An 11,704-nucleotide genomic window follows, 5' to 3' on the forward strand; every position below is an offset into this window, starting at 1 on the left:
GACAGAGAGGTCTTCTAAAGTCAACCAGAAACCCCCCTGAGGTAAAAGGATTAGGCTGAGAGAAAAAGCCTCTTTCTCCTGTTCTCCTGTTCTTCTTGCCTATAGAAGAAAACAGAGGGAATAAATGTATTGCCAAACCAAGTCTGGACGTTTTCCTTTAATCTCCCCTCATTAGGCATAAAAATGTACAGCAAGTCAAAAGGTCCAATTAGACTCATTTGGTTCACTTGACTAATTTGGAATTTTTGGAAAGTTTTTTTATGAAGATTGTTTTCCTTAAGGCCTTGTATTTAAATTGTAAAATTATATTTATATCAATATCTCTCAGTAAAGCTATAGTCTTCCTGTACAGAGCACTGTCCAAAATGTCATACAGGATTAGCAGAAATGATGGAATATACACTGATATCATTTCAGTGCATTTTCACATCTGCATTTTTCAGAATAAATTGGAATCACACCAAGACCCTTGAGAAAAGGTGGTCTCGGCCCATTCCTAATTGAGACTCTGGAGAGGTTTGTTTGTGGTGAGAACCTGATCAGAGCCAGGTACACACTATCAGGTGTACTCTCCAGGTTTGAGCTAAATGGCTCCCACAGCCAGGTGTTGATATACTGGTATACTGCGCAGATATTCATTTCTACAGCTCTGAACAAAAGCCATCTCTGCAGTCGCTCCATGTCAAACACATAAATCTGCACTAGTCCAGAACACAGGATCTTCTTCCTGTAGTTACTTTCTTGCTCCCGACCCAGACAGGATAAGACCACTAACCACATTCTCATTTCGTTTGAAGCACTTTGGTATGCTTACATTTTCCCTAAGTGAAAACAAACCAAATCAAGGGGAAACGTTTCAAAGGTCCAAGTTTACCATCTCTTATCATCTCAAGTGATTTAGACCAGAGCAAACGGATGATGAGAGTGAAAACACCCATTATCCTCCTTCCTGGTGTCTGTAATAGAGCACCATTTGAAAGCATATCATCAACTCACAGTGAGAGCTAGCATGAGAGCAAGATGCTAGCAAGTATAGCCCAGAAGTACTAACTAACTCTCTCTTTTTACCTCTCTTCCATCTCTTTCACCCGCTGAGGTCCCCTCTACCTGCGTCAGACCAGCTGCAACCTACCGGTCCAACCAGCAGGCCCCCCCACCCACCACCACCCATAGCAGACCAGCAGCACACCTGCCTACCACTGCTACCTGTTTAATGACCATGTTCAAACCTAAATGGACTCGTAACTATCTGCCACTATTAATATCACCACTATTAACTATTAATCTGCTGTATCTGGTTTGGTCATTTTTATCAATAATGTTTAAATAGTTCTGACCAGAGGAGGATGGGTCAGGTCCCCCTTGTGAGTCTTGGTTCCGCCCAAGGTTTCTTCCTCCAGCTCTGAGGGAGTTTTTCCTTTCCACTGTTGCCGTTGGCTGCTCACTGGGGGTCTTTGATCCTTCATGTCTTATGTTATTTCTTCTTTCTTCTTTGTCTCTGTCTTTTATTAATTACTAATTATGTAAAGCTGCTTTGTGACGACAACAGTTGTAAAAAGCTATACAAATAAATCTGACTTGACTTGACCTGACATGTAGAGTGGTTGGTTATAATAAGGAGTTTCTGTCCATTAGAAGCTCCATAATGCAGAAAGTAGAATGCTGTGACGACGCTGTTTACTCAATTCTTCTTCTTCATGACAGCCTGGGTTGTGCGTCATTGGCAAAACAGCGCCACCTCTTCTTGGACGGCTCCTTGTGGATTGTATAATGTGTACTGAATATTGGACGTGAGGTAGCAAATTTCTTGGGGTTCTCTTAAATGGTATATGTACGCATTTTCTGTTGCATCTTGTTGCATAACAAGTAGTTTCTCAAATTCAACACACAATGCCACTATTAATGACGACTGCAGTCTAAGAATTATTCAACCTTTTCTTAACAACTGTTTTTAGCACTTAGTAGAGCCCCTTTCTGCCGTTATGACCTGCTACAAATGTGATGCATAGCCAGACACCAGCTTCTGTCAGTGTTCCTGAGGAATCTTAGCCCACTCGTTTTGGGCAGTGGCCTCCAGTTCACTAATGTTCTTGGGTTTGCTGGGTTTGCTGCTGCAACCGTCTTGTTCCAGTCCCACCAAAGCTGTAAGTGAGTCAATTTTGCTTATAAAGCTAATTAGCCATGAGTGCTGAATGCATTTCACTCCAACTGTATGCAAAAATTAACTGCATGTTTACTGGTAAGAGTGTGTTGCTAACCTCATTTCCTGCACTGCCTCTCAGAATTCAGCATAATAGCACACTCATCAACTCTAGAACACGAAGGATGTTCGAAGGATTGGTATTATCTGGGGTTTTACACATGTCAGTGTAATTTCTAGTCCTAGATTGACCCTACACCAGAACATGTCCAGACAAGAGGATCTCTGTGGTAAGAAACTGACCATTGGTGAAGGGCTAGATGATAGCTAACGCAGATTGTGTGTCAACAACTGAGCCACAGCTATGGTGTGGCAAGAGTTTCTATTGGAGTTTTACCCCCTAATAATCTTGCCAGTAACTTTAGATGTTACTTATTGTCACACATTTTCCATCTACAAAATTTTGCTGGTAACTGGTTTTAGATGGTCTAAGCTGGTCATCCAGGTGAAAACACACCCTATGCTGGTTTGCAAGATGTTTAAACTGGTTGGATTAGCTCTTGACCAGAGTAACATATGTTTTCATTTGAGTTGGATGGACTTGCTGGTCTATCAGCATGACCAACTTGACCAAGCTGGTTGACTAGCTTGATCAGGTTGTTCACGTTGGTAGACCAGAGAAACCTTCCAACACAAACAAAAAATGTGCTATGCTATTCCAGAGCTAAACTGGCTTGAGATGGAGTTACAAGCTTTTAAAAATAAAGGCACTTCAAATGGTTCTTTGTGTGATTCCCCAAAAAACACTTGGTTCCATTAAGAACCATGATTGTAAGAGAAACTCTTCAGACATGTCTATTACAAAAATGGTTCTTCATGGACTAAAAGTGGTTCTTCAAAGAACCATTTGTAGCATCTTTATTTTCAAGAGTGTAGAGCAGCTCTGTGGTCAGAAACTGACCATTTATGAAGATCTAGAGGGCACAGTACTGTATGTGAGCTAAGGTACTCTTTATGTGGACACTCCTTCTAAATAATGCATTCAGACACTTTACTTTTCACCCCATTGCTGACACAAATGTGCAACTGCACACACATGGAGCAGTGGAAGAACTGTGTTCTCTGGAATGATAGATGGTGCTTAATCTAGTACTATTAGGATGAGTTGGGTAGTTGAGGATGAGGTGGAGTGGTGATCATCCTGCGAAGATCCTGACCTTGCTAACTTTCTTGTCACTGAATGTAATCATATCCTCACAGCAAGGCTTCATAATCTAGAAGAAAGTCTTCTCTGGACAGTAGAGACAAAAGCAGGATAAACTCTTTTTGAAAATTAGCTTTTTAAGAAAAGTGGTGTTCCGTTATCCGCCAATTATCATGAGTTCCAGTGAGCATATTAGTAAGACACCAAATGGAGCAGAGCAAAAGTCCCCTAGCAGTGGGACTGTGAACCACATTAACACAGAGGCGTGTGTGTGTGTGTGTGTGTGTGTGTGTGTGTGTGTGTAAATAGGCCTCTGTAGAGAACAGCATATAGCTGTGGGTGGGTGGTTGAGGGCCTGCATGCCCACACACAGGTACTGTTTACCAGAGCATCAATAAAGCGTGGGGGAGAAACCTGTATTAGCATAGTCAGAGTCTTTTCCCAGAAATGACTGAGCAAGTTGTGGAGCAGAGTGCTCATTACGGGAGTCATCGGAGGAGGAGTGTGTTCAGTAAAATGGAAAGCCAATTTCACATGGAGCTTCTGACAGGTGGAAGATGACTATCGAGACATCAGCTTTCATCTCTCCTGCACTTAAACTGCAGTGTAATTGTTCGCTTAACCCTCTGCAGTCTCTCTGGAGGTGCCTGCAGACATGTCTGAGATACTCTGACAGGCCTTGACATTTTTACAAGTGCCACACATTATTTATTAAAGCCCAATATTCATACCAACCATAAAAGGTAGTAATTAGTCATTTCTATGAATTATTCAGTAACTGCTAAGAGTTATGTAGGTGTAAGGGAGGAATTGATGTGTTGGATCATTATTAATTAATCTCTCTCTCTCTCTCTCAGTTAAACCGTCTTCCACCTAGCTTACTCATGTTACTTGCTCAAGGCCACGTCCTTTAAAGAATTATTAAGAAAGGCCTTTTTTTATGGTTACATGGCTACTGCAACACGCACACACACCTACACGTCCTGGCTGTACATACAAGTCTGAAAGCACAGCCAGCAAACAAACAGTCGACCACGGAATGAAGAGCATTTATTGTTCAAGGTCACATCATTTACAGCAAGACGCCGCGCCATGCTCACACGCGGTGAGTGTTGGAGCAGCAGATATGGTGGTTTCTGAAGGCACTTGCTGCTGCGTAGGTGTGTGAGCTCACAACACACAGCGTGAAGTGCTAAGACGGGCCACCACGCTTGTATCTGTTTCAGCCTCAGGAATGGAGAAGAGCAATGTACGGAGTCACTTCTTGTAACATCTGCACCCGCACACAACGGGTCAGCCATGATGAGTAAGACATATCTGATCATATCTGCTCGAACCACCTCATTCATTCTGGTGCTTTCACACCCTTTTCAGAAGCAGCCAACATAGGTCCAAAATTGGTTAGGTTGTTTACACAGGTGGGAGAATCGCCCAAGAGCTCTTACTGGTGGTGCTCCTGCCCAAACCAGCAGTCAAACCCTAGTCATGAAAAAAACACAGCTGCAGACAAGCAGATATGAAGTACAATGTCCAAATGTTTGTGGACACCCTTTCTAATGAATGCATTCAGCTTCTTTAAGTTGTACCCATTGCTGACACAAATGTGCAAATACACACACACACACACACACACACACACACAATTTGTGTAGCCCCTGTAGTGAATTATTGCCAGTACAATAGGACTCCCTGAAGCAGATAAACATGAACCTATTGGCACCAAGCTGCCTAATGCCAGGCATGAGCTAGAGGGGTATAAAGACCCCCAGGATTGAGCTGTGGAGCAGTGGTTCTCTGGAATGATGGATGATGCTTCATCCAATACTTTGGGAATAAGTTGGGGAGTCAAATCCTCGCAATGCTCCACCAAATTCTAGTGGAAAGCCTTCTTCCCTGGACAGTAGAGACAGTACTGCAGAAGTCAGCTGTGCTCGTGAGTGTGTATGCTCCCTTCCCATTGGATCCTGGCATCATCTGTTTGCACATGGGGTGTGTCCTCACCCCCTTTATTACCTTCTCTTGAGTATATGTTTCTGTTTTATATGATGGTGACTGCCTGGTCTCAGTGTTGTAGGCTTTATGAGCAAGTTACAGCTTTCTGTACTACTGAGTGTAATGTTATGCTGGTTGGGTACTGCAGTGGTCACTCTTGCATTACCACTGGATTATACGCTCTGCTTTATGGCAGATGATTAATGTTAGTAAAGGAAAGAAAAATTAATACTAAAAATAGGTGCAGCAAGTCAAAAAGAATTTTATATGCTGGTGAGACTTATACTGTTCACAGTGTTTTCACAGTAATGTGCTGTTCTTGAATGTAAAATTTACAATTGCCAAAAAAAAGCATTTTGTTATGTCCTATACATTGTGACTATATATTTTGTATTCACAATGTCTTAAAAAAAGATAAAATGTAAAATATTAAATAAAAATGCCAGAAAAGGTATGAGTACATGAAAATGTGTAATTTGTCTTGACATTTAAAATGTCTAGATGTCTTAAATGTCTAATGTATCTAATGTATCTAATATCTAATGGCTAGACATTTTCAAAAATACACATTTTCATGTACTCATGCCTTTAGAGTCTTCTGGTAGAACTGGCAAAGTTGCTCCCACACTGTAAAAAATTCAGGCTGCCAGTATTTTACCATAAATTTTACATTTTAGCTTTTTTATACAATATAAAATATTATATATATACAATATATATACAATATATATATATATATATATATATATATATATATATATATATATATATATATATATATATATATTGTATATATAAAGTATATGTATGTATATATATAGTTAAGGCCTGCTGTATCTAAAAGGCAAGGGGACAGCCAACCCCCTGGGCAGCCAGAAGGGGGAGGAAGGAGGGAAACATCCTCAGTATCTTAAAGCAGCAGAATAGGTGTGTAAGTAGAGGTCTTTTAAATAAGCTGCTGGTTGGCTGAGTAAAAGATGATGTAGCATTTGTGTCTCCTGGTAGAACGTTCAGCAGGGCTTTTAATTTCCGATTGGTAATGCTTAAGGTGCCATTAAGCCACGGAGCTCAAGGGGTTAATAGGAAAGTTCTATGCTGGTACAGTTTCATAAATCCCCCACTTTGCAATGAATGCTGCCATGTACACCCTTTAGCTCATTCAGAATGCTGGAGGTTCATATTGGTCTGTTTCCACACGTCTCTACTCATCAGCTTATTATGTAAGCCCTCCACCTCCACGCTGTTAAACAGGGGCGGTTTGCACAGGAAGACTCTACAACTTGCAGTGCAGGGGGACTCCAGCAGTGGAACGGGGAAATACTGAAGTTGGTGGCTCAGTGCCCATCATGTGCAAGCACACATGCAGCAGGCCTACAGCTCCCTACAGTAGTCTGTAGTCTTCAGGTTTCTCCCTCTAATGCAATGCTGGAGTGTGTTTAAGGATTCACATAGCTCAGAAGATATAAGATATGATCCTTATTACTGTATTAAAATGCAGATTCATGATGCCTTAGCCCACAGTGCCCTGAAATTTCACAAATGTGGCTTTCTTGTGATCTAATCGGAGTTCCCAAAACAAGCTGGCAGTGCCAATCCACAGCAGATCTTAACCTATGCATATGACACATGTGTGGACTATGAAGAATACGATAACACATGAAAGTATTTAGTGCACTGAAATGATGTCAGTTTTGTCAGATTCAGGCAAAAATGCACGGTGTGCCGCAAAGCTCTGACGTCATCAGCACCATCAATGCAGTTTGACTATACTGAGGAACTGTGATGATGCTGTACGCTACTGTAACAACAGCCTTTTCTAACATACACCATATGGACAAAAGTATTGGGACGGTATTGTTTTTAATTTGATTTAGGAGCATTGCTGTGAGGATTTGATTGCATTCAGCGACTTAAGCATGTATGAGGTCAGGATGTTACATGATCACCACCTCTCCCCATTCCCAACACCCCAACTCCCCAACTCATTCCACAAGTATGGGATGGAGCGCCAACCATCATACCAAAGAGCACAGTTCCACTGCTCCACAGCTCAATGATGGGGGGCTGTGCATTTGCACATCTGTGCCAGTGATAGGTAACACTTAAAGTAGCTGAATGTGTTTATTAGCAGGGGTGTCCACAAACATTTGGACATATAGTGTAGATAGACTCAACATTGCTTTGAATTTGGTAAAAATGAAATTGATTAACCCCACCAGTTTGCACAGAAGTCCCTGTAGTTACTGAGTAAGACACCTTAGCGTGTAATAAGCCTTGGAGTGTTAAGGGGTTAAAAAGTGCAGCAACTCGACTAATTGGCAAGAAAGAAGAGAAAAAATCCGGAAGTTTGTAAACAATTGTGCTTAATAATCCCTGAGTAAAGCACAGTTACTTACATATTTTACACCTCTGACCATATCAGTGTATGACTATCCAATTATTGATACTTTGGTTTTGGATCCTTCATGTCTTCTTACTTTTTTTTCTGTCTTTTACTAATTACTAATTATGTAAAGCTGTAAGTGACGACAACAGCTGTAAAAAGCTATACAAATAAATTTGACTTGACTTGACTTTAACTATCACTAATCTAGATACTCTCAACAGCCCCCCTAGTGGTCATTCCACTGGTGGACTGTGAATTGACAATTGACTTGGACATTAGGCTATATTAAGAGTTTATTTCAACCCCTTAAGGCAGAAAGGCTTATTACACTGTAAGAGATATGGGGTATATCTCTTACTATCCAACTTTATGTTATTCAGTGGTATTACAGAATATATATATATGTATTGATTTTTGCCTTTGGAATAATATGAATAATCTAAGACAAAAGCTTGAACATCATGCACACTCATCCATGTCACACAGCCCACATTCTTACACGTACACTATTTCACACCTTTCACCGTTCACAGTACTTTTTCACAGTGTACATTCTATGTTTCCATTTAGGGGGGAAAAGCTGAGTGTGTGGTGCCAAATGGTGATTGGGCCAGAGGGGCACTTCAGATTTGCTAGGGTGTTAACAAAGTCCTCTGTTGAAAAACATAGGTTAGTTTGGGCTGGAGGACGGCCTGTTGAGACTTTGAAAGATAAGCCTTTAGTCATTGTCTTGGCCTAGAGTGGAGTGAGAGCGAAGTTGGGAACACTCTCAGTCTTTACTGTTGTGATGGGCTCTGTAATGGCTCTTAAGCCAGTTTCGTTTATTCTCTTTTAGCTTTTGTCTTGATTTATATTTTTCTTCACCATCATAAAATTGTTTTGTCCAGCAGTTTCACCCACCTACCCTGGTACTCAGCCTGGTTGTTTCCTCACCACAATGAACAATTTTTCATTTTTTCACAATTTTACAATTCACTAAGGTGTATTATTAAGTCGTTATCTAATCCTCTGGTGGGATGGCCACCAGGAAACATGCTGAAGCAGGCTCCATTGGTAAGAAAAAAGTTTTAAAAAGGGCCCTTCCCCTAGTGTTCGCCAACAGATCAACATAATTCATATCTTTTCCCATAGTTACTGAAATGACCTGCAGTTTTCCTCATATCAAATGTTTATGTACAGCTGCCACATTAAAAAAATGACAGTCAAACTCTGACTTGCTCACCGCTTTAGTGCCTCCCCCCAGTAAAACAAAAATCAATCTGCAATACAGACCAAAAAAAGGTGGAGAAAGGTGGCCCGAAAAATATGAAACAAAAAACAACATATAAAAATGATATGATATGGTTTATCTATTAACTTATTTAACTCTCTTCCCTCTGTTTGTAAAGCAGTGAAAACAGATGCTCCATAGATTGTCATAGATTGTCATGGGTTTGGCTACATTTTTAAAACTGAATGTATCAAATAAACCATGCTAGTCTACCTCACCACTCAAAAGCTTATTACACACTAAGGCGTATTATTCAGTAACTACAGGGACTTCTGTACAAACTGGTGGGACTATCCCCTGGTAATATAAAACTCTCTGCCCATCGGTGGGCCACGGGCCATTTAAGCGGTTCAGCAGATTTTCTTTAAGCAGATACAGAACTTGGTGAAGAGACAAATAGCAACATATTGCAGCCAGAATTTTTTTTTTTTTGGAAGTTTCAAATGATTATTCTGTTTTGTCAAAATCTATCTCAGCACACGCTAACATCTGTCTAATGTTTACATTACATATAGAATCTCAAAATCTCAAATCTGAGCATGATATCAACCTCACCTCATCACACACATATAACATATACTAATGAACATAAACATAGAAACTCAAGTAAGCACCAATTCAAATAAAACGAGACTCTACAGTGCCCTCTGCTGGGCACTGACCAAAAGGGTGGGTATGAAAATGAGTCTTAAAGTGGGAGCTGCATGTGATGTATATGCATTTGTGTGTGAAATAAATGGAATAGTACAATAACTAACCACTACAATTAATCTAATCTAATCTTACACACACACACACACATATATTACACACATCGCTATTGACTTCATCTACAGCTGAGGTGCCCTTGAGCAAGGCACTTTACCCTCTAATGCTCCCTGGCCGCTCTGGTGGCTGCCCTGTCCTGTTTTTACTGTCCTATTCACTTGGTGTCAGTACATCAAGGCCCACATTTTCATATTCTTATTATTTAAATTGTAATATTTTATTGTGCAGTGATACAGTACCATTGGTGGACTGAAATGCATTGCTTTCTTAGACCATAAGATGGCACTAAAGTGTCTCTTTTTCCCTATGTTGTTGAGATCATGGCCTCTGATTGGATTGTGAATGAGTTCTGGACCCTGGCTCTGGAGTACTCCCTGCCCTGTACATGTTAACCTTTCCAGTTATAACACAGATAAGTTATAACAGGAAGGACTTTCTGATTTGAAGTAGCTGATTGGTTGATTTCAGTGTGCTGGGAGCAGGGACCGCTCTAAATGTGCAAAGCAAGGGATGCTGCAGGACCAGGGTTGTGAATCTGTGGTATATTAGATAATAACTGTGCTCTACACACCAAAGACCAGGGTTCAGAGCTTGAGCTAGGCTGATTATATTATGTCCTGGCTCATACAGCAAGTATGCAAACCAGGCAGTGTAGCAGCCAATCCAGCGGAAGCTTTGTATGTTTTAAAGAAATGCACTCTGTAATTTGCTAAAACCTCACCTACATTAACAATAACAATTTCAGTTAAATTAGCTATTATGCTAACTAGCTGTGCTAACTTGCAGGAAGTTAGCCATCCATTTCACTTTAAACTCTCAAGTCTTAAGACTAAGTCAAGTCAGGAGTCAAACAATATACAACTCCAGTGCGAGTCGAGTCCCCATCTCGTTCCCCACATGGCTGAGAAGAGGTGTTCAGTCTTCTGAGGTCCACTTCTTCATATTCATAAAACTGGAAAAAAAATATTAATGACAAACAGCTGGTTACATTACAGGGAAATCTTACTAAATCCAAATACACTTGTTAAATAAATTAAAATAATAAATGAATTAATGAACATTGTTACAGTATAAAGTAGGTTGTCTCTTGAAGTTGAGATTTTAGATGTGCAGCAAATATTTCTGTAAATCAAAAACATCATAAATTACTGTACTGTACTGTACTGTACATTACTGTACTGTAATGTTTAGGAACTCCTGGATGATGTACATATTTTGTTGATAAACATAAACACAACCTCTACAGCAAACAGTTATATTGTTACTGTCAGGCAAAAACCTTGAATCTCCAAAAGCAGCTTTACAGGAGGAGGAAAATGCCATCTTAACCTTCAATGGAGGTCAATGTAGAAAGAGCTTTTCTATTGGTGAGTTCTTCATGACATTATACAAGCTTTCTGTGTGTCATCAACGTTATGTTTGTTGAAGTTCTAGCCACATATCCTTTCCCCAATGTTTAGGTCAGTGGGCTGTGAGGGATTTCTAAAAGCTTCGGATAGTCTTGAAGCTTCAGGTAGCCCAGGTAGATTAGAGGTATGTTTTGGATTGCTTTACTGTTGGTGAAGCCATGCTCTTTTCAGCTTCAGTCCAGACATAGTGTAGCATATCTGACATTAACCCAGGTTTGGTTTCCTTCTTATGACTCTTCCATAAAGATTATATCTGTGCAGACAATGCTACAAGGTGGATACGTGCACCAGCTTCTTGACTTTCAGTCATATTGGGGGCTTTGATGTGCCTGCCCATGATTGCTGAGTGTTAGTACAAGCTTTGAACAGTCATCAATTTTTGGAAACCTGATTCTTAATTACAGTTGGCGACTGTAATCAAGGTCTATTTTGTAAAGACAGTACATTATTTAGTCTTTTTAGTATTATATATATATAAAGATGGTGTAGAAATAGATACAGATAGATAGAAATACAAACGTACTCTCTGAGCTTC

Source organism: Salminus brasiliensis, chromosome 8 (genome assembly GCF_030463535.1).
Source record: "Salminus brasiliensis chromosome 8, fSalBra1.hap2, whole genome shotgun sequence".
NCBI classification, from domain to species: Eukaryota; Metazoa; Chordata; class Actinopteri; order Characiformes; family Bryconidae; genus Salminus; species Salminus brasiliensis.